Genomic DNA, 23,546 nt, shown 5'->3' on the forward strand with positions numbered 1-23,546 from the left:
GCATTTTTCTTAATGATTGATGTGGGAGACCAAGGTCTATTGGGGGCCATGTCACCCCTGGGCAAGTGGTCCTGAGTTGTATACAAAGCAAGCAGACTGAGCACCCTAACAACTAGCTTTTATCCTTGGCTTTTGCTTCAGTTCCTGCCTCCAGGTTTTTGCCTTGAAATCCTGCCTTGGCTTCCCTGTTGATGGACTTGTAACCTCTAAGCCAAATAAATCTTTCCCCACATTGTTTTTGGTTGGTGGCTTACCACAGCAATAGAGAAGCAAACTAAGACACTGGCCAGGACATTTATTACCTAAATGGGATGCTTTGGAGAGTGAAAGGAAGGGGGATTGCTATTAGCAGTTTTCCTGGGAGGGGGGTGTAAACAGGGGCTGCCTTGAGAAGACCAGGCATACACTGAACTTTAGAAAACGAAATAGGGTTTCACTTTTTTGCAAGCATGTTTGATTTACTCAGCTTTTGGTCTTAGGGTTAAGGTCTTGTCAATATTTTCTCCCATTCATACGAAGAAATAACAAAAGATAAGCATTTTGTTAATAAGTTACTTCTCAGAAGATAAAATTGGGTTTTGCAGTGGGTACCTGCAATCTCAGCTTTGCATCAGCATTGGGAGGCAGTGGCTCCCTTAACTACACAGTGAGTAGGTGACCAACCGGGGATACATGAGAGACCCTGTTTCAAAGAACAAACAACAACAAACAAAACAAGCAACACAAAAGACAAGTGATGTGTAAAAAAACTGAAAAGTTAATGTTTATGTTTAGCCCAGTAGTTTCCCTTTTTCAGACAAATTTCCCTTCTTCAGTCAGAAACTCGTATCTCCTGAAAGTTTCCCATGGAAAAACAGAATTTTGAGCAAGAAGGGGAAGGACCATTGTCTCTTGGGAGTCTATATAAATGCGTATCTGTACACATGAACTAGACCAAGTGTGGAAGGACATTCAAATGATAACAGTTTGGTTGATAACCACGCCCACCGACTGACTGATTAGTTACACCTGTACTTCCGACCTCCATCGCTTTTCTCCTAGTTACCTGTTCTCTTAGCAGAAGCTAGGAAGGGAACAAAACTATCCACTCCTGGGTGACGTCACAGAAGAGGGCGAGACCTTATGGGCGGTGCGATCTCCTAGGGGCGGAGTCAGCAAGGGAGGGGGCAGGGCGCCGGTCGGGCGTGAAACGCGCATGCGCGACGAGGGGGCGGAACCGGGGCGGGGCTGTGCGCTGTGTTCTGAGTGAAGGCAGCGGCAGGGTTCGGGCTGCGCGGAGACAGGGGGTTCGGATCTTGGGTGGACACTACCGGCCGGAGCAAGGCGGCCAGAACCTAAGTCCCTGCCAGTCTTTAGGACCCGGCAGCGACCGGTGGGGCCGAGGCCGGGGCACGCGGCCCGGAGGACGGAGGCTGGGACTGAACAAGTGCTCGGGTCGGGGCGCGCCAGGTAGGTGGGCCGAGCTGGGCCGAGCTGGGTCCGGTGGTGTGGGACTGAGCTGAGGGGCCCGGCGGCTGAGAACTGGAGACACTGGGGACCCGACCGGACGGCGCCCGCGGTTGTCATGGCAGTGGTACAGCCTAGCGGTTCGCTGGTTGCGTCTTTGGAGAGTGGTCCTAGACTTGCAGTCCCCTTGCCTTGGGCCTCTTGGGAAGCTGTGGGATGCTATATACACCGCGCCTGCCGGATGCATCTCTGCTGGATTCCGGGCTTCCAGTTCTGAAGGCCTCGCGGGTATCTCAGGTGTCAAAACACCTGGTAAAAATAAACATGCATCTTGGTGGAGGACACCGACTGCATCCTCGCAACTCTCCAAGCGTTTTCTGTCCGCGCATCGTCCCGGACAGGATCTCCCTTACCTTTGCCTTTTTTATGTATTTTATATCCGGCTGCTTTGCTAGTAAGCTAATTGAGGCCTGAGAGGTTTCCAGGGATCCGTGGTCGTCTTTTGCAAAGCCAGTCATGAATGTGTAGGCCACTTAAACACTCAAAATGTCAGACACAAATTTATATCTTTGTGGGCGAAGGATGGAAGCATTGATGGGCCTTGGCTTCTCTTGCCCCTTGTCGCTTGCCCTCTGACATTACATAATGGTGGGTTCCTCCTGCCTGGAGTTGACAGCTCATGAAAATGTCTCTCTGGGTAAGAAGGAAGTATAGGCCGTTGTAAATCCCATCTTCTTGTCTTTCGCTTTGCCTCTGAATGTGTTTGGTGTTGAGAGGCTGCCCGAGAGTATAACGTGATTTGTCACCTGCCAGTTAGGGCATTTGAGCCATGGAGATGGGGGAGGGTGGGGTGGCACCGAGGTTGGGATGTTGCAGTGATATTCAGCTTGACTCACTCCTGTGCCCAGTTGTGTGGACAATGGGTACATCACAGGGGCCTGGGGACAGAGTGTGCTGATCTGGGTGTGAATTCTGAAGGTTCTGTCATTTCCCAACTCAGGTTCTCAATGTTCTCATCTCTAAAAGGTGAAAACCGAACCTCACTTGCTGAGTTTGTTTTGAAGTCTAAATGTTAGTGTCAGGCAGTGAACAGCTCTAGATTGTCCTACTTACTTAACCATCTCGTCTTTGATTGAAGTCAGTAAATTTTGTCGTTTGAATCTGGTCTGAGGTTTCTCCTGGACAATTCAGTTCTTTGAAGGGAGCTGGTGCTCACCCAAGGAGGTCTGAGTGTTGGTTCTGTATAAGAGGTGGTGTCAAAAGATCACAATGCTGTTTCTCGGGGGGTGCTGCATGTGAGCATCATTGTCAGGTGGTGTTTTTTGTGTCTTGTCAACATGATGTAGAAATGAGCCAAACTCACTAGGAGGGTCATCTTAAAGACCGAGCTTACAGGAATGGAGAAAAATGAGGGCCATGTTTCTGCTGAGCTCGGTGAGAGCGCTTGCCATCCTTCCGTGGCTACTCTGCCTGTCTAGTGACGACTCATTTGTCATCCTCAGAATCTGCTTGGGTAATCCCAGGCTCTCAAGCAGACCCAGCGTTTAGAGCATACATTATAGTTTACTCTGTTGTTTTGGAAACTAGGGACTTTGTAGTATTACTGTTAAAATGAATATGAGTTGTTAAAAACAATCACTTTAAGGAAATATGTACAGAAGCTTTGCATAAGTGATTAGAACATGCGGGAGGCAGAGGCAGGTGGATCTCTGTGAGTTCAAGGCCAGCCTGGTCTATAAGAGCTAGTTCCAGGATAGACTCCAAAGCTACAGAGAAACCCTGTCTCGGAAACAAAACAAAAACAAAAAAGGATAGAACACTGGAGAAATGGGGTGTGTGATAAAGAACTATTGGCCCTACGCAGCTGCCTGCCTAGGAGAATTCTCAGCTAGCCACCAGGAATGCACTAGAAAGGACTAGGAGAGCACTCCCGTCCCCATTCTACCGTAAAGCCTCTCAAGAACTCAGTAAAGCAGAGTGGAGGGAGAAACTTTCCATCAAGGCTTTTTTATCTTGGTTTGACTTTTTAATGCAAAACTCCTCCTTAATTTCCATATTCAGAGAAGTTCTCAGAATCATCAGCTACATAATGGTGTTAGGAGGCTTTGACTTTCATGAAGAAGTAAACAGCACACGTCTGTGGCAGAGAAAGCTGGATTATGTTCTTTTTCAGACCTTGATTGATGAGCAGGAGACTGGGCCTGGAGCAGAGGCTCTGAGCAGAGCGTATGTTAAGGAGACCAGTATTAACCAGCCCCTTGCAGGCTTGCTTCACTTTGCCTGTCCCTCAGTGCCTGAAAGAAAAGACCCTCATGAACCCAGTCCTCAGAAACCCCTAGAGTGCTCCTTTCTCTCTTAACTAATTTTTTCTTTGTATTTTGATGTCCTTTCAGACTCGCAGCAAAACGATAAGAATAGTATAAATGTAAGTGATTTTTCGGAAAATCTTTGTCCAGATTCTCCTAATATTAGCATTTTGCTACCCTTCTCTCGTTTTCATGCTTTAAACAAAGAAACAAACAACTTAGTTGTAACTTGAGGCCAAATACCCTATGCCTCTAAATACTTCCAGGTGGATTTCTTAAAAACATTTTATACATACGGCACTTAAAACTCAGGAAATGAACATTGGCAGGGATGCTGCTATTTAATGCATAGGTCTTATTTAGATCTTAGAAATTGCTCCAACAATGTCCTTTATCCCCAAAGAAAACCCTAGCTTATTTGTTGCCTTCTGGGTTTTTTTTCTTTTCTTTTAAGCTACAGTCTATCTTAACTAGTGTTTCTTTGTATCTAATGTCATTGACATGTTTGAAGACTGTTGCCTGTTTCAGATAATGCCCCTCAGTTTGGGTTTCACACTATTTGGATTCGGTTAGCTATTTCTTGCAAGAGCAGCAGAGCTTGCAGCCTCGTTGGTTGGGCTCATGTGAGGCAGATACTGCCTACTTCTCATTAAACTCTATGCTAGACTTGTTAGCTTTGATGTCTTGATTAGGATGGTGTGGGGCTCATTGAAAAGTTACTAATAGTGATTAATATGCATCTCGTAGGGATGCAGGACATGCTACTCCTCAGTCTTTCCAGCCACAGATAGAACCCGCTGATGCCTCTTTTCTGAATCTATAGAGTCGACAGATGGGAGTTTTCTAATTTCTTGTTTGCTTCTATGTGTGTTAGAGAACCGAACTAAACTAAAGAGGATTTTCCCTAAAATACACTTCTCGATTTACATCCCTAGAACACGAAAATCTTGCTGTATCCATTAATTAGGCTTTAGTCTGTTCCTGTCATTATTTCTGTATGACTCTGTCCCAGATTTATCCTTTAGGGAGTCCCTTTCTTTGTACATGTTCCGATCGTTCCTTAAGGACTTCTTTTCCATTCTGGTACAAAATCTTTGAGACTCCATTTGTATTATCCTTGCCCAGCCTCAGAACCAGCCATTTTCAGAGCTCTGTTCCCTTCTTGGAGAGTGGCTTTAGACCCCAGAATGCCCGCGGTTGTTGTGCAAGTGGAGGTGGTATCATTGCCTTTATGTATGTGTTTGTAACGTAGGAGATCAAACTCAGGGTTTCGTGCACGCCAGAGAAGCCTCTGCCACCAAGCTCCATCACCAGTCCTTGTGCCATTGCCTGTGAACCTTTCCTGGGGACTGGAGTTCTTGTTCGAGTTGGCAAGATGGCTTGGCAGATAGAGGCACTTGCCCCACAGCCTGACAACCTATCCTTGGTGACTCAAAATAAATGAAGATGGAATGTTTAAATTGCTCACGTAAATGTAAATATAGTCACATTACATACCATATTGTCTGATTAGCTTTTTCAGTTTTGTGCTATGTTCTGGAGACTGTTTGTGTACTGACATGATGAGTTTACCCCTCTTTGGAGGCGGGGAATCCATATTCCAGAGTAGGGTGTGCTGTGATTTATCTAGCCATCTTATAATGGTGGGCATGTAGGTCCTTTCCAATTTTCTGCTGTAAAAAAAAAAGTCAGTTATATATGGACCAGGTCCCTTTAGCGCCCATCTCTCAGTCTTGCAGGGCCCTGCTGGTATTAGTAGCAGTAGGACAAGGAGTAATTGTGAATCAACAGTTTTGTCAAATTACACCCCCAAGTGGGCCTCATTAGCCACACCCTTCCATCATTTGTTTCCCTTCAGATTTGACATCTTAATTTTGCCAGTCTAACGCCCAAAAGACATTATGCTTTTATTATGTTTCTCAAATAGCCAAAATCATTAAATTCCTTTATATGTTGAATTTTTTAGTTTAAATTACCCGTTCATGTCCTTTGCCTGTGGTTTCTCATACTAGATTGGTCTTATGTTACTCAATAAGGTTTCTGGCAACTTTAAGTAGGAATTGTTCCCCCAAGGAAAAGGAACCCAATTTTTTCTGACCACACCACATGCCAGACCTAGGCCATCTCTCCTCAGGCATCCTCTGAGAGGTCTTGTCAGGTGGTAAGCATCAATCTTGAAGAGAGGCTTAGGGGAGGTGTGGTCAGGGAGCTGCAAGATGGTGTTGACAGAAACTGGGTGGGGTCGGAGCCAGGTGTTTCTGCCTATGGCACTGGTTCCTTTAAACCACTATATTTCCATGCAAGGACTGTAAGATTGGCTCCTAGAACTCAGCGAGCTTTGAACTGGACTTCCAGAAGCCCCCAAATAGGCTGAAATCCTGACCTCCTGCCTTTGGCCTTTTTTAGACATGGTTTCTCTGTAGCTTTGGAGCCTGTCCTGGAACTCCCTCTGTAGACCAGTCTAACCTCAGACTCACAGAGATATGCCTGTCTCTGCCTCCAAGAGTGCTGGGATTAAAGGTGTGTGCCACCACCGCCTGACTGCATTCAGGCTTTTATTATAGTATCATTCTTATTATGAGCCTCAGGGACCCAGCAGCCCTCCCCCCCCCATATAATTTACCATCCCCTGATGGAGGCCTCAGAAATAGGAAGGTAAATTATATGTGGTGGACTGGGTCACAGAGGCTCACAATATGAAGGAGATGTCTGCTTCCTGTTACAGAGTCAGGAATCCAGAGGTGTCCTGATCTCTTGAAGGGGGGTGAGGACTCTGGTGGAGGGAAATGTTTGCCCCTTCCAGTCCCCTTCCCTTGCCTCTCCGCTCCCTCCTTCACACACCTGGAACTCCTGACCTCAGTTTCCCGCCACCAGATTTCAGGGGTCTCCTGAAAATCCCCTGGGCACTTGCTGCTCTGCACCTCTGGCCGCAGCCACAGCATCTGGGATCAGCTGTTACAGAAGCCGTTTGATTGAGTTAATTCACAGTAGGGTGTGGGCCACTTGCTTTGCCTCTCCTGTGTTGCTTGCATTTTAAGTGATTTGTTTTCTGACTCACTGGACTTAGGTTTTTAAGACTGATGAGCCAGGTTTGTAAATTCTGAACTTCTGAAGGAAGTATGTTTAGGCAAGTGGACATCTTTGGGAAGAGCGCCTCTTTGGGAAGGGAGGGGGTACCCTGGATTGGAGGGTATCTGCCTGGGATGTTTTCAGCTGCCAAATAAACACAGGAGAGTTCCTGCGTCAGCAGCTTAGCAGTCTCGTCAGGGACCTAAATTCTTCTCTCCATCTTCAGCCGGCACTGATGCTGTTGCCTCATGATTACAGGATGGTTGCTAGGGTTGGTGGGACTAAGTGGTTTGTTGCTTCTATCCATCAGGGACAGAGAAGGAAACAAACAAGCCAGATAGATTCTCAGCCATTGTACAGATCTCTCTGCTCTGCAGGGTCCCAATATTGTGCCTTTCCTAGACCTAGCATGAGAGTGCTGTGTGCTGATTGGCTCAGACCAGTATTCCTCCAGGTGTTCCCAGACCAGCAGCATCAGCAACACCTGAGAGCTTGTTGGAAATGCAGCATGTCAGCCTCATCTGGCTAATAATTCAGAAGCCCAGGATTGGGACCCAGATATCCTGCTTCCTTATTTTAACCAAGACTACCCTGACTCTCCTGATGGAGGTGGGACTGACTTTGCATGAAGGGACTGTCACGTTGGGTGGTCAGCTCATGGTGTGAACTGACAAGTGTTTTAGGACTGTGGGAGCTGCTCTGTCCCTAGCTTGCCCACCCAACTGTCGTGCCCGCATCCTTGCCAGCTGCTCTGAGTGTGGCCTGTGTCTCCTCTGTAGACTGGATACTAAAGGAAGCAGTGTGGACTACATTCCAGCCCCAGGTTCTGTCTTTGACCTAGCAAGGATGAAGTCTACTGGGCTTGGCCCAAGTTGGCCCTGGAGATCTAGGCTCCCTCTTCTGGTACACTGTTCCACAACATTTCTGTATGGTCTAATATGTAAGGTTCACTGAACTCTGCTGCTGTTTGTGCAGTTTAAAGAAAAATGAGAACAGTATGGTTCGCAGGAACTCAAAAAGTGTTTGGGGAACCTGCCTGGAGTCAGCCCAGTGAGGACTTTTGATAGTGGTTGGTAGCACTCTGGTTTCTTCTAATGTGACCTGCTTGCTGTGTGTCCCCTCTTCACCAACACAGCTCCCGCTTCATGTTTGGGTGAAGTAACAGCCACCACCAAGTACAGCTGTGCTCAGAGTGGCCCATCCTTTCACATTTTCCCTGGAGCTAGTGAGCTGAGGTATGTCTAGTTTTCTTGACTTTCCAATTTAATGTCTCATCTCAATTCATAAAAGCAATGGGAAGAGCAGACTTACATCACACTCTAGGCCCTTGACACTGATACCGAAGAAGGAGATAGCCGGAGAGCCTGGAGGAGGAGACACAGTGTGTCTCAAATGGTGGCCCTGTTGAAATCAACTTGAGGTTATGACCAGTACTTTAAACTTTTTGTAAATAAAATATCAAAAATTCAAGTGTTTTTTTTTTACATGAAGGGTAAGCATTTTTAAATAAAATATTTAATTTGCACGTGATTTTAAGTATTGTAATAATGTGAATATCTCTTGCTGGGTTTGGTAAAGAGTTGTCAGATCTTAGGAGTGAGTGCAGGGGGAAGTAATTTGCAATGAAGATGGGGCATGGCCCGTGCGCTTCCATGGACCTTCCTTAGGGATAGGGCCTGTGACTTCCATGAGAACCTGAGTGTCTGACCTTGGGGTCAGGCACAGAGCTGAGAAGGTAGGGCAGTGGGGCTGGTGAGCTGGTGGCAGCCGCAGGGAGCACTGACTCTGTGGTCTGTGGTAGCTGATCACCTAGGCCAGATGCTCCTGACGCTCAGAGAGGCAGCAGACTCTGTGGCTGTGAGCTTGTTCATCCAACAAAAGTTTTAGAAAAAAATCTACTTATTTAGTGTGTGAGTGTGTATGTACATACGTGCTATGGCACACACGTGGAAGCTCAGTTTACAGTCTTGGTAAGTATTTTCTCCACAATGCCCCATTTTAAAATGTGCTCCAAAGGCTAGTTACAGTTAAGGCAGAAGCAGGCAGGTTTCTGTGGGAGGTGAACCTAGTCTGCTAGTGAGTTCTAGGCTAGCCAGGGCTGCACACTGTCTAAAACAAAAAAAGTGCTAACAGGGCTGGCTTCTGTCCCATCTCTGGGTACCACTGGGGACATAAATGTTGAGAGAGGTATAGAGAAGTGGGGACAGCCAGCAGAGCCCAGGGAGGGAAATGTGGGTGATGGGAGAAGGAAGGGGGAAGAGCTGGGTCTACCAGCTTTTAGTTAAGCGGTTGCTGACCCAGCTGTTTTCCAGGAACTCTGTTTAAGACATGTAAAAGTCTGTTGTTGTGTGCCATGAAGTGTCAGGTGTTTTCACGTTTCCCACATACTGCTTTGTGTTGTACATACAAAATGTCAGAGGAAATAGTCCCGTCACATGATTGGGTGGTAATGAAATAGGGCAGGATGAGTGACTGGCAGAACTTAATTAGGATGAGGCTAGATGCTGAGAATTATCAAGGTACCTTGTTTGCAAGAGAAGAGGGAGCTGGATGAATGGGTTGGGGTAGGATGAGCACCCCATTGAGACAGTACTCTCAGGGAGGGGGGGGTCAGGCTTGCACTTTCTGGGTTTTGCCCTCAACTTGCCTGTGACTTGGAGCAGTTGTACCAGGTGACCAAATGGGGTGTGGTGACAGGGCTGTGTGAAGTGTTGCTTGTTCTTAATCTAGTTGACATGAACTTGCACACATGTACACACATACACACATACACACACTCACACACTCAGTCTATTTGGGGAAGTTTTGCCTCTTCTCCTTTCTCTTTGTCCAGCAGTTACTTTCTAGAGGAGAGAAAGCACTTGCATCAAGATTTGGAGTAGTAAGGGCAGTGGTGGAGAGGGCTGCTGCCATGAGTCACGGACTGCCCTCCCATGCCCCTCAACCCTGCACCCTTCCTTCAGAGGCCCTTTCGATAGTTTCCCACTCCGTACAGGCCAGTGCTGCAGTCCAAATCCCATGGATAGATGAGATCACTCTACCCCATCCCCCTAATAATTTTTGTACACGACCTCTGGCCAAGGTCAGTTTCCTTCCTGGTGAGTGAATGGCCTTCCCCAGCTTCTCCACCCACCTCTTTCTTTGACCTGTTGTCCCTATTTTGGCCTAGTTGACATCCTTTTTACTGTACTATTTTCAATTGACACTAAGTATATGGCTCCACAGGCTACAGGCAATTCAGAAACAAATTGCTGATGATCAGATGAGGATACCGGCATGTCTGCCACCTTGGTGTTAGAACAGTCAAAGTCTTCTCTACTAGATATTTTGACATAGTTAATTGTTGTCAGTCGTCATCAGCGTATTGTGCTGTACAACGACAGAAGCCATCATTCTTGTCCATTAGCCATCGACACAAACCCTTCCCAGGCTTTAGTAATTATTGGAGTATATACTTATTTTTTTTAAAAAAAAATAGATTTATTTATATGACTATTTATATGTCTGTGCACCAATAAAAAGCAGTGCCCATTGTAGAGGGTGCCGCCTCCCTGGATCTAGAGTTGCAATGGTTATGAGCTGCTGTGTACGTACTGGGAACCGAACCTGAGTCCTCTGAAGATAGGCAGTGCTCTTAACTTCTGAACTGTTTCCCCAGCTCCATGTTGCCTGCCGCTTTGATGTCAGCTTTAAGTTTCCACATACACATGGGAATCTACGATATTGCCCTTCCCGTGCCTGCCATTTACTATAGTGTCCTCCAGCTACACTTACACTGTTGTGAATGACAGGACCCGTTCCTTCTTTATGGCTGAATAATAGTCCTCTCTCTGTGTGTACACACATGCATATGTATTTGTTGAGCTCCCAGGCCCAGCTGATCCTCTCACCTCAGATGAGATGACATTCCATGTGGTTTCGATTTATATTTTCCTGATTAATGATGTTAAACATTTTTCACATGGTTGTTGGTCATTCATACATCTTCTTTTGAGAAATGTTTGTTCAGATCACTATTTTTGTGTGTGTATATCTGTGGTGTATACGTGTGTGTGTGTGTGTGTGTGTGTGTACATGTGTGTCTGTGGTGTTTATATACCTCTGTGTGTGTGTGTCTGTGGTGTCTATATACCTCTGTGTGTGTGTGTGTACATGTGTGTGTGTCCACACGTGTGTGTCCGCCCAGAGGTCAAAGTCAGGTATTTTTCTCTCCTTCTCACCTTGTGTTTTAAGGCAGGGTCCCTTACTGAACCTGTATCTTGCCAGTTTGGCTAGCTTGACTGGCCAGCAATTCCCAGGATCCTCCTGTCTCCCTGCCAGCACTGAGATTACAGGTTCAAGTTGCTGCACCTGACTTTTATATGGACAGGGGATCTGAACCGAGGTCCTCATAGTTGCATGACAATTACTTTACTTACTGAGCCATCTGAACAGCCCCTTTTTTGACCATCTTTGAATTGGATTATTTGGGTTGTTGGCTTTATTTGAGTTCCTCTGTCACGCAGTTCCTGTTTAGTGTGAGTTAGCAATGTTTTTATCGGTTGCCCATGTCCTTCACTCTGCTGAAATGAGGGAGTTTGATGAAATCCCATTGGTCATTTTTTGGCCTTTAACATCATATAAAAATTTTCCGGCACTGATGTCCTGAAGCATTTCATTGTTTTCTTGTAGTAAATTTTTATTTTTAGATAATAAGCGAGTCTGGTTTCTTCTCTGTATGTGGGCGTTCAGTCCCCCAGCTCCTATTGTTGAAGATGCTTCTCCCGTTATGATCTTGCTACCTTAGTAGAAAGCACATCAGCCGCTCATATGTGGGTTGCTTCTCAGTTCTTTTCCATTTGTGTGTGTTTTTAATGCCAGCTCCATATTGTTTTGATTACTCTAACTTTATGGTATGTTTTGAAGTCAGGTATTTAATGCCCCCACTTGGTTCTTTTTGTTAAAGATCAAGATTGCTTTGTATTTCTTTGGGTCTTTTGTGGTTGCATATTAAACCCACGGTAGTTTGGCAATGCCTGTGAACACTGTCAGTGGTACTTTGATGACCTATCTTCTTTCCTATGAACCATTCCTGACTTGTTGCAAAAGGATAGTTAAAGCTATCAACTAAAGCACAAGCTGAGCAAAGAGGGGAGGGGCACTTCAAATGGAGGTATCGAGATGGATTCTCAGAACACACTCAGAGACGCTGACAGTGCTGAAAACATCACACTCTTTAGTCATGGATCTCCTCAAACACTGTGGTGTACACAGGTCCAGGGACCTTTCTTACTCGAAGTGCTAATAGTCTAGTTAGTGTCCACCCAGCCATCACCCAAGATGTGTTCCGAGGTTGTTAATTCCTTGCCTTGGATGTTTATAGTGTTTTCAAGAATTTTGCTGGAAGGAGGAAGATTTTTTATTTTAAGTCAAATTAATGATTTAAGCATTTTTAGTTAACCAAATGGTATTAGCTTTTTGGTCAGAGAGAGATCAGAGGCTTCGTGGCTCTGAGAAAAGCCATTATTATCAGTAGCGCCTGCACATGGCTCTGATACTGACTTGACTGGTGAGTGCATCCAGGGTTTCAAGTTAATCTCAGTTTCTCAGCAGTGCAACTAATGCTAGCCTTTTGCACTGGGGTTTGACTGTGGTGTCCTGATTCTGTCAGGGTGCTGGGCCACACTGTGTACAGGCCTGTCCTTACAATAGCTGGCATAGACTGAGCCCCTCTGATAACAGAGAGAACTGTAAGCCATTGTGCGTAGGACTCATTCCAAACAGGATTTGCTAAGGTGTGATCAAGGTCTTAGGGCAGCAATGACCGCATCATTAATTTATATTAGGCATTCTGGGATCTAACTTGTATTACATACTCAGGGGCTGGCTGGCTAAGAAACTGTCTGGTATTGTACTGGTGTTTCTCCACCTGTCATGGCTTAGACTGTAAACCTAATGTAGTAGACTAAGAAGTATAATGACTAAAACCAGGGCATCCTTGTACCCCTGAACCTTGATTTGCATGCACTAAATATGCAGGCCAAGTTATCAAATGTTTGGGGTAGCAAACAAGAATTGGGTATACGAAGCTTTTTGTGCTTGCTATTTGGACATGCCAGAAATAGGGCTGGCAGCTTTTTAAAGGGTTGTCAACTGCGGATTATATTAGGGAGAAACTGTTTTGTAAAGTGACAGCAACAAAGTGAATCTTGCTGTGCTTAAAAGGCCTTTGGGGCATGTTCTTACCCTAGTCCTAAGCCCTGGGTAGATTTGAAGATGCTTTATTTAAAGATGCTCTTTGTGGAAGCATGGAACAGTCACCAAGCTGAAACCTAAAATAGTACTGTTTCCTATCCCCAGTCCCTAGCAGTCTAGAGTGCTGATATTCTGTGCATTGGGTGCACAGTGGGAACCGTAAGGCTCTTGGGACTTGACATGATTATCTCTAACAGAAAAAAGCAGAAAAGAGACTTAGTAGAGTATTTGTGTTTCCCGTACTGAATGTAGAGTAGGCAGTTAGAGCTTTTGCCTTGCTATCTTCCGGGTGAGGCCAAGGACTTTGTGTGCAGGAGGTGGTTAAGGTGAGGTTAGCATTTAGGCGTTCCAAGCACTAGGCTAGGGATGGAGGTGCAGGTCAGTGGTAGAACATGTGCCACACTGGTCTAGCATGCATGAGGTCATGGATTTCATTCACAGCATTGCGAGGAAAGAAAATTAAAATACGAGGCTCTATCTCTTCTCGGTACATCAGCCTTATATCTCTGACAAGAACTGAACCTCTGCCCATACATAGCAGCAATGGAGGCATGTGGCCCTGGGCCAGCTACAAGTTCTGAATCTTACTAAGAAAGAACAGAAACGGAAGATATTACCCACAGTGCTCTGAAGTTAAGGAGCTCTCTGAATGATTTCAGAGCTAATAATAAAAATGAGCTATTTTGTAGTAACTGTTTTCCTTAGCTTTTAAAGCTCTCTTTTTAACTTTACTTTTCAAAAGGCCAGAATGATCAAATAGCCCTCTCCCCTTTTCTAACCTGCGTGGGGCAGGTGCTGACAGGCAGTAAATGGATATGTCATTTCCAGTCTTGATGTGGGAGAATTGTCTGTATTCTGTCAATCATATTTTAATAAAACGCTGATTGGTCAGGCAGGCAGTATAGACGAGAAAACCAGACAGGAAGTAGAGGTGATGCAAGGAGAACAGGAGAATTCTGGGAAGCAGAGAGGTTCCTCAGCCACTCCTGCACAGACCACCGAAGAGGCAACATGTAACCTGCCCAGCTGAAAAAGGTACGGAGCCATTATGGCTAACATAGATGAGAATTATGGGTTAATATAAGTTATAAGAGTTAACAAGAAGCCTGACCTAATGAGCCAATCAGTTTATAATCTTATGGAGTCTTGTGTGTGATTTTCCTTGGGACTTGCTGGCTTGCTGGGGTACTGGGCGGGACAGAAACCCCAACAAGCCGGCCCTCATGTTACACAGTCTTCCAATTCTTTGGTGCCTGTGATGCCCAAGCTAGTAATACTTATTGGAACCATTATTCTAGCCAATTCTTTCCTAATAGAACACCCCCTCCTCCTTTTTTTTTTTTTTTTAAAGAACAAAACACTTTGCTTGAAGGAGCTTCCTGTCAAACTTGGTGAAAACCCCTCCCCTCCTTCACCCTCACGTGTTGCTGTTCTGTGTGTCACTCGGAGTTCACCTTTTCATTTGCCTGGTGTCCCGGGTAGGGATCTGATTTCGATGAGTGCGTTGCTGTATGTTTTTGTGTAGAAGAAACACAGCTATTAGGACCCCTGAGCTTAGAACTGGTATGCAGAAAGTGAGACCAAAGCCAGGAGGGAAGTGGATCTGATGTCCACGTTTCCTCTGGCACTCGAAAGTGAGGAAGCTCTGTTGCTGGAGTGTGGAGAGAGGAAAGTGCAGGAAAGTCTGAGATCCTTGAAAGCTTGACCCGCAAGGGATTCTTCGCGTGACCACTGGTTGTGATCAATGCTTGTCAGAGATACACATAGTAGGTCCCTGGAAAGCATCTCAGTTTAAGATGGCAACCAGTACAAGCCTCAAGACACCAGAGCTGTTAATTTTTAATAACCTCTGCTATGTTTGCTACAAGTGTGACTTGAGCATCCATGGGGTCTTAGGTCAGGATCGGAGGGTGCTTAGACAAAGCTTTGTCATTTGGGAACCATGCTCTCTGTGGGCAGACTCAATATTACAGATGAAGATTAGCCCAGCAAAGGAGTCCAACAACAGAGCTGACCCAGTCAGGTACTTACCCCTAGGCCAGTAGTCCCTGCTACTGGCAAAGTCCGCACTCTGAGTGTCTGCCCAAGCCTTCTGCCACCCTTCCCCATCTCAGTGGAGAGGGTGTGTGCTACAGTTCCTCCTAAAGGGCTTTAGTGAACTGTTACTTGGCAGAGGGTGTGGAGAAGCTGGGGTTGGGGTCATTGCGGGGAGGCGACCTGGCAAACAGCTAAATGTGAAATTAAATATTCTTGCCAGATCACTCTGAATAGAATCAGTAGATGATGTGGTGAGTGACTTATCTCAGGCTTGGGCACCCTCTGACCTGCTCTTTCCTTTCCAATAACCTCTTCAGGGCTGGGGAAAGTCTTCCTGTGTCATTGAGGACAGGTGTCCCACAGTGTTAGTCACAGGAATGAGCATCACCAGAGCTGTTTGGGGACATGCTCCGTGAACATTGTGGATCTAGGGTAGCCTAAGACTTCAGTGACCCTCAGGGCAAAGGCAATAGCTCAGTTTTCCTTGTGTTGTTAGTGTCTCACAGTGCCTGTCATAAGTATGTAATTAATCAGTGTTGAGTATTCAATGAACAAAGCCACCATCGTTAAGTGTCGAGCAAAGCCTTGACCTCCTGAAGATAGCTCTTTCCGGAGGTTATCTGGGGGTCTCATTCTGCCAGAGGAGATGGGAGTTGAGGCCAGAACCTGTGACCTAGCTGTTGTCTCAGGAGTTCTCAGGCTGAAATCAACTGTTACCTTGCTTTATTGTGCCTGTCACTGGTAGAAGTCTGTTCTCAGCAGTGACCTTTTAATGTCCTTGTCACATGAGCCCCCTCACCTGCTGGCTACCTGAGGGTTTCCTTGAACCCTTGGGTCAGAAAGTGCCCTTCCTTAGGGTCTGGCAATCTTACTTTTTAAGTTTAATCAGCCTAGGCTACCCCCCACCACCCCACATAAGAATACAAATGAATATAAGTTCTATGGCATCGGTTCTCAATCTGTGGGTCAAAACTCCTTGGGGTCAAATGGCCTTTTCACAGGCATTGCCTAAGACCCCTGGAAAACACAGATATTTACGTCACATTTCACAACAGTATCAAAATTACAGTTATGATGTAGCAACAGAAATAATTTTATGGTTGGGGTTCACCACAACATGAGGAACTGCATTAAAGGGTTGCAACATTAGAAAGGTTGAGAACTACTGTTCTAAGGGATGAGAAGCCTGAATGGGTAAGGGAACCAGGAAAGGCAGCTGCCTCCTTTAGTGGACTTGGGGGAGGTTCTTTATGGTCCAGCGAGTGGTCTATGGTAACCATACTTTCAGTTTTGAATGAGTGAGTTTATTAAATATATAGCAAGCCAGAGTAAAAGAATAAATAGCAAGTGGGTGTGTGGGTGGATAGATAGTAGATAATAACACAACAGAATTCATGCAGGAGTTCCAAATATCCAGCAGAAATCGACTGGGGAAGTCACTTGAATCAGTCAGCTAGAGAGCCCTGGGTAGTGCCAAGGGTCCCCTCTGATAAGACTTCCAAATGAAAGAACAAATAGCAAAAGATAGAGATGACATTATCAAACTGGTGTTCACAAAGGCTGTGGAGAAGCAGGGGACGCTGTCACTCAGGGCTTAAGGCTTATTAACTGGTTTGCAAGGTTTGAGGCTTCATTAATCACACATTGGAGAATCTTTAGACTTTTTAATATTTTAGTTCTGTTTTGCTTATATTCTCATTACTTTAATTGGTGGAAGCCATGCTAGCTGGGTGTGGTGGTCCTTTAATCCCAGTACTCTGGAGGCAGAGGCAGAGGCAGAGGCAGGCAGATCTCTGTAAGTTTGTCCCTAGCCTGGTCTATATTTCAAATTCCAGGCAGCCATAGTAAGACTCTGTCAAAAGAAAGCAAGCAAGCTGTTCGTAGTCCTTCTCATGGTTTGAGGAGACCCTTGCTCAAACTGTGATATTTCTTATAACCGTATGTGCTTTACCGACAGTGGTCTTCTTTGGCTCTCTCAGGGCTGCTTCTGAAAGTGAAGGCACACTGGGTCCTGAATGGCTGTGGTCTTGATTCCCTATGGCAGCTGAACCACACCACAAGACATCCCAGGTGCCACAGTGTCGGGGTGAATCTGTGTCTGTGAAGGGACAGAAGGGGAACCCCACTCTGGGGAAGAATGGTCTATCCCTGTGGAACACTGCTGACCGTGAGGAAGAGTACCCTGCAATCTGGTTCCTAGGATAGTGTTAGCGCCTCCAGGGCTCACTCTGTCGGCTGTGCTGCCTTAGCAGTGCCCACCTGGTAGCCACATCATTCCTCATGGAGTCTTTCATGAATGCAGTGCAGGAACAGAACACAGTGGCCTGGCCCGGGAGTGAAGCCAAGTGTAGAAGGAAGGATCTTGTTGATAGACAGGGGCAGAAAGTACAGGCTTCTGCTGCAATGCTGTCTGGTTGAGGCTGGTGCAGGCCATGCACTCCTGGTGGATCTGTGGCTTCAGCAAGTGTAAACCGTGTCTGGGGGAAGTGTATTATTAAGTCCATTTTCAGAGCAATGCGAGGGGTCACCTCCAGTTTCTACATCTCTGAGACAGCATGGTAGTTTATGACAAGTGGCTCGTGAGAGTAGTCACAGCAGTGTCGTGGAAGCAGAAGATTTCTGCAAGGCCGCCTTCAGAGCTTTAAGGTGGGCATACACCTGCCCATTATTCGTTTGCTTAGTGGGTAGTTCTAGGGCACAAGGGAAGCCACTTTTGCAGTCCTGGAGATGTACCAGAGAGCAGGACAGATCTGCAAGAGCCAAAGGTAGTGCTCATGAGAATGCTTCTGAGCCCCTGAGTGGGACTAGGAGAGACTGGAGCCATGTGTTTCTGTGGGCAAGGAGAAGCCTGCACACTGTAGACATTAGCCCTTTGGGGTCTGCTGTGTATAGTGCCAGTGGCTGGGGACACTAAGAACACTAAGCTGCTTCTTGCTCATGTCCATGCCTCCCTCTGTGTACTCAGCTTCCTGTCCTGGCAGTATCAGCTAGCTTCAAGCAGAAGGTGTCCACTGAGAGAACCCAGCCTGACAGAAGGCCAGAATGGGTGCAGAGGTGCCAGCTTAACCAGAGAATGTGTGTAGAGGTGCCAGCTTAGATGGTGGCTTTTAAGAAGGAAACATTTTCTCTTGAGGTCTGAGGCTCACCCTGGACTTCTTGTGGTGGAGGGCTTCTGTAGCTCTGTGAGAGGGATGGCCATCAAATATCAAGTCACACTGTAGGGAAGTGTGAGTATCCCTGGGATACAGGGGTGGCAGTATCCCTGGGATAGCATAGTAGTTCTGAAACCAGAAAGGCTATCAGGACCACAAGGCTTCATCCTTGAACAACTCAGAGGAAACCGAGGCTGCTGTCTGCGGGGTGGGGTCGACTCAAAACAATGTAGGAAGTGGAGTTTGCACATAGTGGGTTTCAGCATGTGGATTCACTCAAGGAAGATGGAGAGTTAGGATGCCTAGAGCAAAAGCTGAAGAAATCAGAAGAGGCTTTAGAGGAGAAAGCAGCTCTTCACAAGAAATAGATTGAGGAGCAATTTAAGGGTCAAAAGTCAGTCAGTGCTGTCTTTGGCTTGTCATTCTGCAGCCTGACTTTCTCCCAATGATTGCTCCTGCCAGGATGGCAGGTGCTAGCTTCCCTTGGTAGCTTCAGGACCTGAGATCGGGAGGGTCTGCTCCTTAAGATTGGAGCACAGTTTACCTACCAACTGTTTGAATTAATCACAGTGGACGTTAAGACAAATGTCTGTGGTAAAATCATGTTCCTATGGAATGAGATGGGAGTCTTTAGACAGCCTTGAGACACTCCTTTTAAAGACAGCATCAAGCTAGACAAGCCACACGAAGGAGCTTTTGTTTGCAGAGCACAGAGCCTGTTACATAGCACAGGCCTTCTTTGGAGAGAAGCCTTTGGTCCGGGGAGTGTGGCAGGACTCTCCTTACTAGGTGGGATTTCTTGAGTTCCTGCCATGTGCCAAGCAACATGTGGGTTGCTTCATAGCCACTTCCTGTCTGGTTCCCTGTATTCATTTCCTGGGGTGTCTCTAAAGCAAATGTGACTGAAAACAGCAGCAATGTTCTTTCTCATTGTCCTAGAGGCCAGATATTCAGAACCTATATCAGTAGGCAACTAAGATGTCAGAGTAGCTGTGCTCTCTTTTAGCTCTTTTAGTGTACGCGCACATACACACACACATACACACACACACACACACACACACACGCACGCACGCACGCACGCTGTAATTTAACAATGGGGTGGTTCACTTTTTCTTTGAAGGGCCAGATAATCTTTCAGTCTTTGTCTATTATTTTGTTAATCATAGTTTTTCTCTTGTGTCACTTAAGTTGTGTAAACAACTGGGTGTGACTATGTGCCACTAAAACCTTATTTTACAAGTGGATGCTAGGATTTGACCCTTAAGCTGTACTTTGCCTGACTCTTTTGCTAAATTGTCAAAGCACTTATTTATTTTGTGCATGGCTGTGTATGTCCTTGCTTATGTACATGTGTGTGCACCTGTCACAGCATAGAAGTAGAGGCCAGATAACAACTTGTGGGAGTCAGTTCTCTCTTTCCATTGTGTGGGGTCTGGTGATCAAACTCAGGTCCCCAGACTTGGTGACAAGCACCTTTAACCACTGAGCCATCTTGCTGTCCCTAAACTATGATCTCTTGCTTTCTCCTTAAACCCCTGACATTTCTGGTCTGTACCCAACCCCATAGAGCATTCCATATTTTAGTTTCCAACTTATTGCTCCTCATCTAGCCCCAGGCAGTTGGCCTGACTAGTTCTCAGCCTCATGTCTTTCTCTCCTGAGACCCACAAGACTTGCTCTCAGCTTCTTTAGGTCTTTGATGAGATGTCACCTTCGTGTAGTCCAACCTGAAATCCCAGTAAACATGGTATAAAGATTGCCCGCTGTGGTGGTGCACACCTTTAATCCCAGCACTTAGAAGGCAGAGGCAATTGATTTTCTGTGAGTTAAAGGCCAGCCTGATCAACCTAGTAAGTTCCAGGCCAGGCATGGCTGCATAGTGAGACTTTGCCTCAAAAACAACAATGGAGGCTCCAGAGATGGCTCAGCAGTTAAAGAGCATTTGTTGTTCTCGCAGAGGCACCTGGGTTTGGTTTTTAGTACCCACAGTATGACTTACAATCACCTGTAACTTCAGTTCCAAATGATCCAGCTCCCTCTTCTGGCCTCTCTGGTAACCATGTATGCAGACTGTGCACTTATATACCTGCAGCAAAACACTCTTATAGTTAAAATAAAATTAAAAATACTAACATTAAACAAACAAAAACCAAAAAAACCATTTTAAACAAAATGTCCCCTACCCTCTACAGACTGCCCCTAGCACTCTTAGCTAGGGTGCAGATGCTGGTACACAGGCATCTGTTTTCAGATCCCTCTTAGCAGGGCAGTGACCATGTTTGCCACCAACAGCCTGTGAGTGGCATAAGAAGAATCCCATGCAGCTGTTTTGGGTGAGTAGTGCAGCCACAACTGTGCAGTGAAGTGGGGCAGGTGAGGGGACCTTGCAGAGCCTTGTTTCTTGATAACAAAAGCTACTTTGCTTTTCAGTAGTAGCTTCAAAGCCTTCTCCCCTCCTCCATTCTCTTCCTCCTTTTTGTCTTTTGAGACAGGGTCTCTCTACATAGCCCCAGCTGTCCTCATTATGTAGATCATTATGTAGATCAAGCTGGCTTCCAGCTCACAGAGATCCATCTGCCTGTGCCTCCTGAGTGCTGGGATTAAAGGTGTGTGCCACCATCTCTGGCTTCAAAGCCCTCTTGACAACATCATTTATTAGATGTATAAACGAGACAGCCAAGGCTGCAGGATTACAGGTTGGTTGGTGTTAGACTAACTGTAGCCTATAGGATTCTGGGTTCCAGGAGGAATTTACCCATCTCTTCTCCCCTGCTCCGTCTGTACTTCTTGTTGTATGACTTTTCATGAGGTGACATTACTGTCTATTCACCCCAGATAATGCACTGACCACAGACCAAAGAGAGTGTCAAGCACAGTGAAACAGTGTGTTCACTGGGGCTACTTAGGAGCATTAATGACTCAAAGACAGCAGGACACACTGCCCAAAGCTGCGTCTCTGGATTTCTCTTGGTACAACTTTCAGGTAGCTCTGGGATAGAAGGGAGTCTCCTCTCCCTGGCAAATTGCTAGTTTTTATATAGCTTTGGAGACAGGCTTTATGAACCTTTTAAGTTCCTGCTTTCTGAAATTTCTAACTGGTTTACTTCCCAGAGTAATTTTTCAGTTGCAAATAAATTGCTACACAGTATGTACTTTTGACCCTCAAGGAATTAGGCTCTGGCCCAGGTAGAGAGAGCTGGTTATGGAGGCTGCTGAAACAACACAGGAGCAGCAGTACCTGGTACTTTCCTTACTAGGTGCTACCCTTACTCTGACCCTAAGAAGGTGGAGGGCATGCGCTCTATCTCAGACTGACCTTCCCTTCTCCTCTAGTAGGAGATGGGGCCATCTGCACTTGGGCCCTACCCAGGAAGGCTTGGTGAGTCCTTTTCTTTTCGTGGCTAAATACCAAAGGAACAGGAACAGACCTAAAAACGGAGTGGTGGTGAGGGGGTGGCCACTCCCTTGGTGCCCCCTCTGGGCACATGTGGTTCAGGGCTGGCACGCTTTGCAGGGTTATTTCTCCACCAGTGTGCTTCTATTTCTGCTATAGCCCGCTGACCTGTAGTTTCAGAAACAGGAACGGTTTAGGCCAAGTTTTCCATTCGAAGTTACACTAAAATAACTTCTACTGTGGTGTTCGAGGCACTTCATGTGTGTGTGTGTGTGTGTGCGTGTGCGCGTGCGTGTGCGCGTGTGTGTGCGTGTGTGTGCGCGCGTGTGTGTGTGCGTGTGTGTGTGTGGTGTGCACGTGTGTGCGTGTGTGTATGCGTGTGTGTGTGCGTGTGTGTGGTGTGCACGTGTGTGCGTGTGTATGTGCGTGTGCACGTGTGTGCGTGTGCGCGTGGGTCCCCTGTGGATGGCTACCATGAATGACATCGTTACCCGAATTCTTTGAGAAACACATGCAGACCTGATCCTACGTGTAGACTGTCTACCATTCCTGTGCAACCTGCCTTAGCAACCCTGAGTAACTGGTAAGAGAGACACAGTGAAAACTTCTGGAACTGCACTGCTTGTGGAAAAGCCAACCTACTGTGGAGAGCTGTACCCTGTGGTGGGTGTCCAAGAATCCAGGCTGTGCTGGCTACTTCATCTGAAGAAGTATCCTCTCCTGTGTACAGCTTTTCCCCCAGAAAGGATGGCGGCTTCTTGAGGGAGATGCCACACCCAAATGTGCAGCGCCTCCTGCAGCCTCAGCTAGGCCTCTTGATAGTCTGTGGTGGGCCTTTGGATTGATGGGTGTTCAGCACAGACCCTCAGCCGAAAGAGGGAAGTGATAAGAACCACTCAGAGCTACTCCCATTTCAGAAGAGGGAACCGAGGCCTAGAAAGGGGTTAGCCAGGGTCATAGCTGGTTCTTAAGTGCAGGGTTTCCCTCTCGCTGAGGACCTCCTGCCTGTCTGCCACAGCTGTGTGGAAATGTGTCAGGGAGATGACTGCACCGTGCACCAAGTCAGTGTTGCTCCCAGCCTTCTGAGTGCTGAGGCCCACTGATGATTTTAGTTTTGTTTCGTTTTTTAACTAAATTAAATGTATTTGTTTTGAAGCAGAATTCAGATATGAAAGTATGCCCTCCCAAGTTGTTAGACTTTGGAGCCTCGTATCTGTGTTTTACTGTGTTACTTCCTGGAGATGCCTGAGTGATCTATTTTCACCTGTTTTGAAGCCCCCTTGGTGAGTTGAGCCCTAGCCAGTACAGCCTGGATTGTCACTCCAAGCATCACCAGGTTGAATGCCAGGCCTGCCCAGGTCTAGTTGGTGAGTGACAGACAAGCTCCAAACAGGCATCTGACCCTGCTCAGGACGCCTGGTGTACCATGGATGTCCTAGGAGCTATAGAGCCATTTCCTCAGCTGACATCATCTCTGATGTTTTGCTGCCTGACCTCTCTGTTGCCAATAGCATCAGCCTAAGCAAGATATAGGAAAGTTGATTTCAGTAATTTATAGTTATAGCTCTTAAAAAATACCATTGGTTTTAGTTTGCTTTCTGTTGATGTGAAAAACACCATTACCAAAAACAACTTGGGGAGGAAAGGTGGATTTTATCTTATGGTGCATCTTCATTCAGGGAAGCCAAGGCAGAAGCTTGAGGCACAGACTATGGAGGGATGTGGATTATTGTTTTGCTTTCAGGCTCATCTTCACCTTACTTTTTATATAGGTCAGGCCCACTTACCTAGGGATGGTACCACCCATAGTAGCCTGGGCCCTTCTACGTCTATTAGCAACCTAGAAAATGTCCCACAGACTCACCCACAGACTAAATCTAATAAAAACAGTTCTTTAATTGAAAA

General features: G+C 46.3%; 1 protein-coding gene across 11 annotated transcripts in view; it reads left to right on the forward strand.

Moving 5' to 3' along the window:
* Nucleotides 1-1,218: 1,218 nt before the first annotated feature.
* Inpp4a (inositol polyphosphate-4-phosphatase type I A) overlaps nt 1,219-23,546 on the forward strand; it is a 114,593-nt gene continuing 92,265 nt past the window's right edge. For 4 of the 11 annotated variants that reach the window (XM_048430302.3, XM_048430306.3, XM_048430311.3 and 1 more), the window contains exon 1: nt 1,219-1,449. The gene's annotated coding sequence lies outside the window, so the exon portion shown is untranslated. Of the gene's footprint in view, nt 1,450-7,956; nt 8,057-23,546 lie in introns of all 11 variants that reach the window. The other 7 variants (XM_048430307.3, XM_048430309.3, XM_048430310.3 and 4 more) reach the window with 3 other exon arrangements.

This window comes from Myodes glareolus, chromosome 18 (genome assembly GCF_982192425.1).
Source record: "Myodes glareolus chromosome 18, mMyoGla1.1, whole genome shotgun sequence".
Lineage (NCBI taxonomy): Eukaryota > Metazoa > Chordata > Mammalia > Rodentia > Cricetidae > Myodes > Myodes glareolus.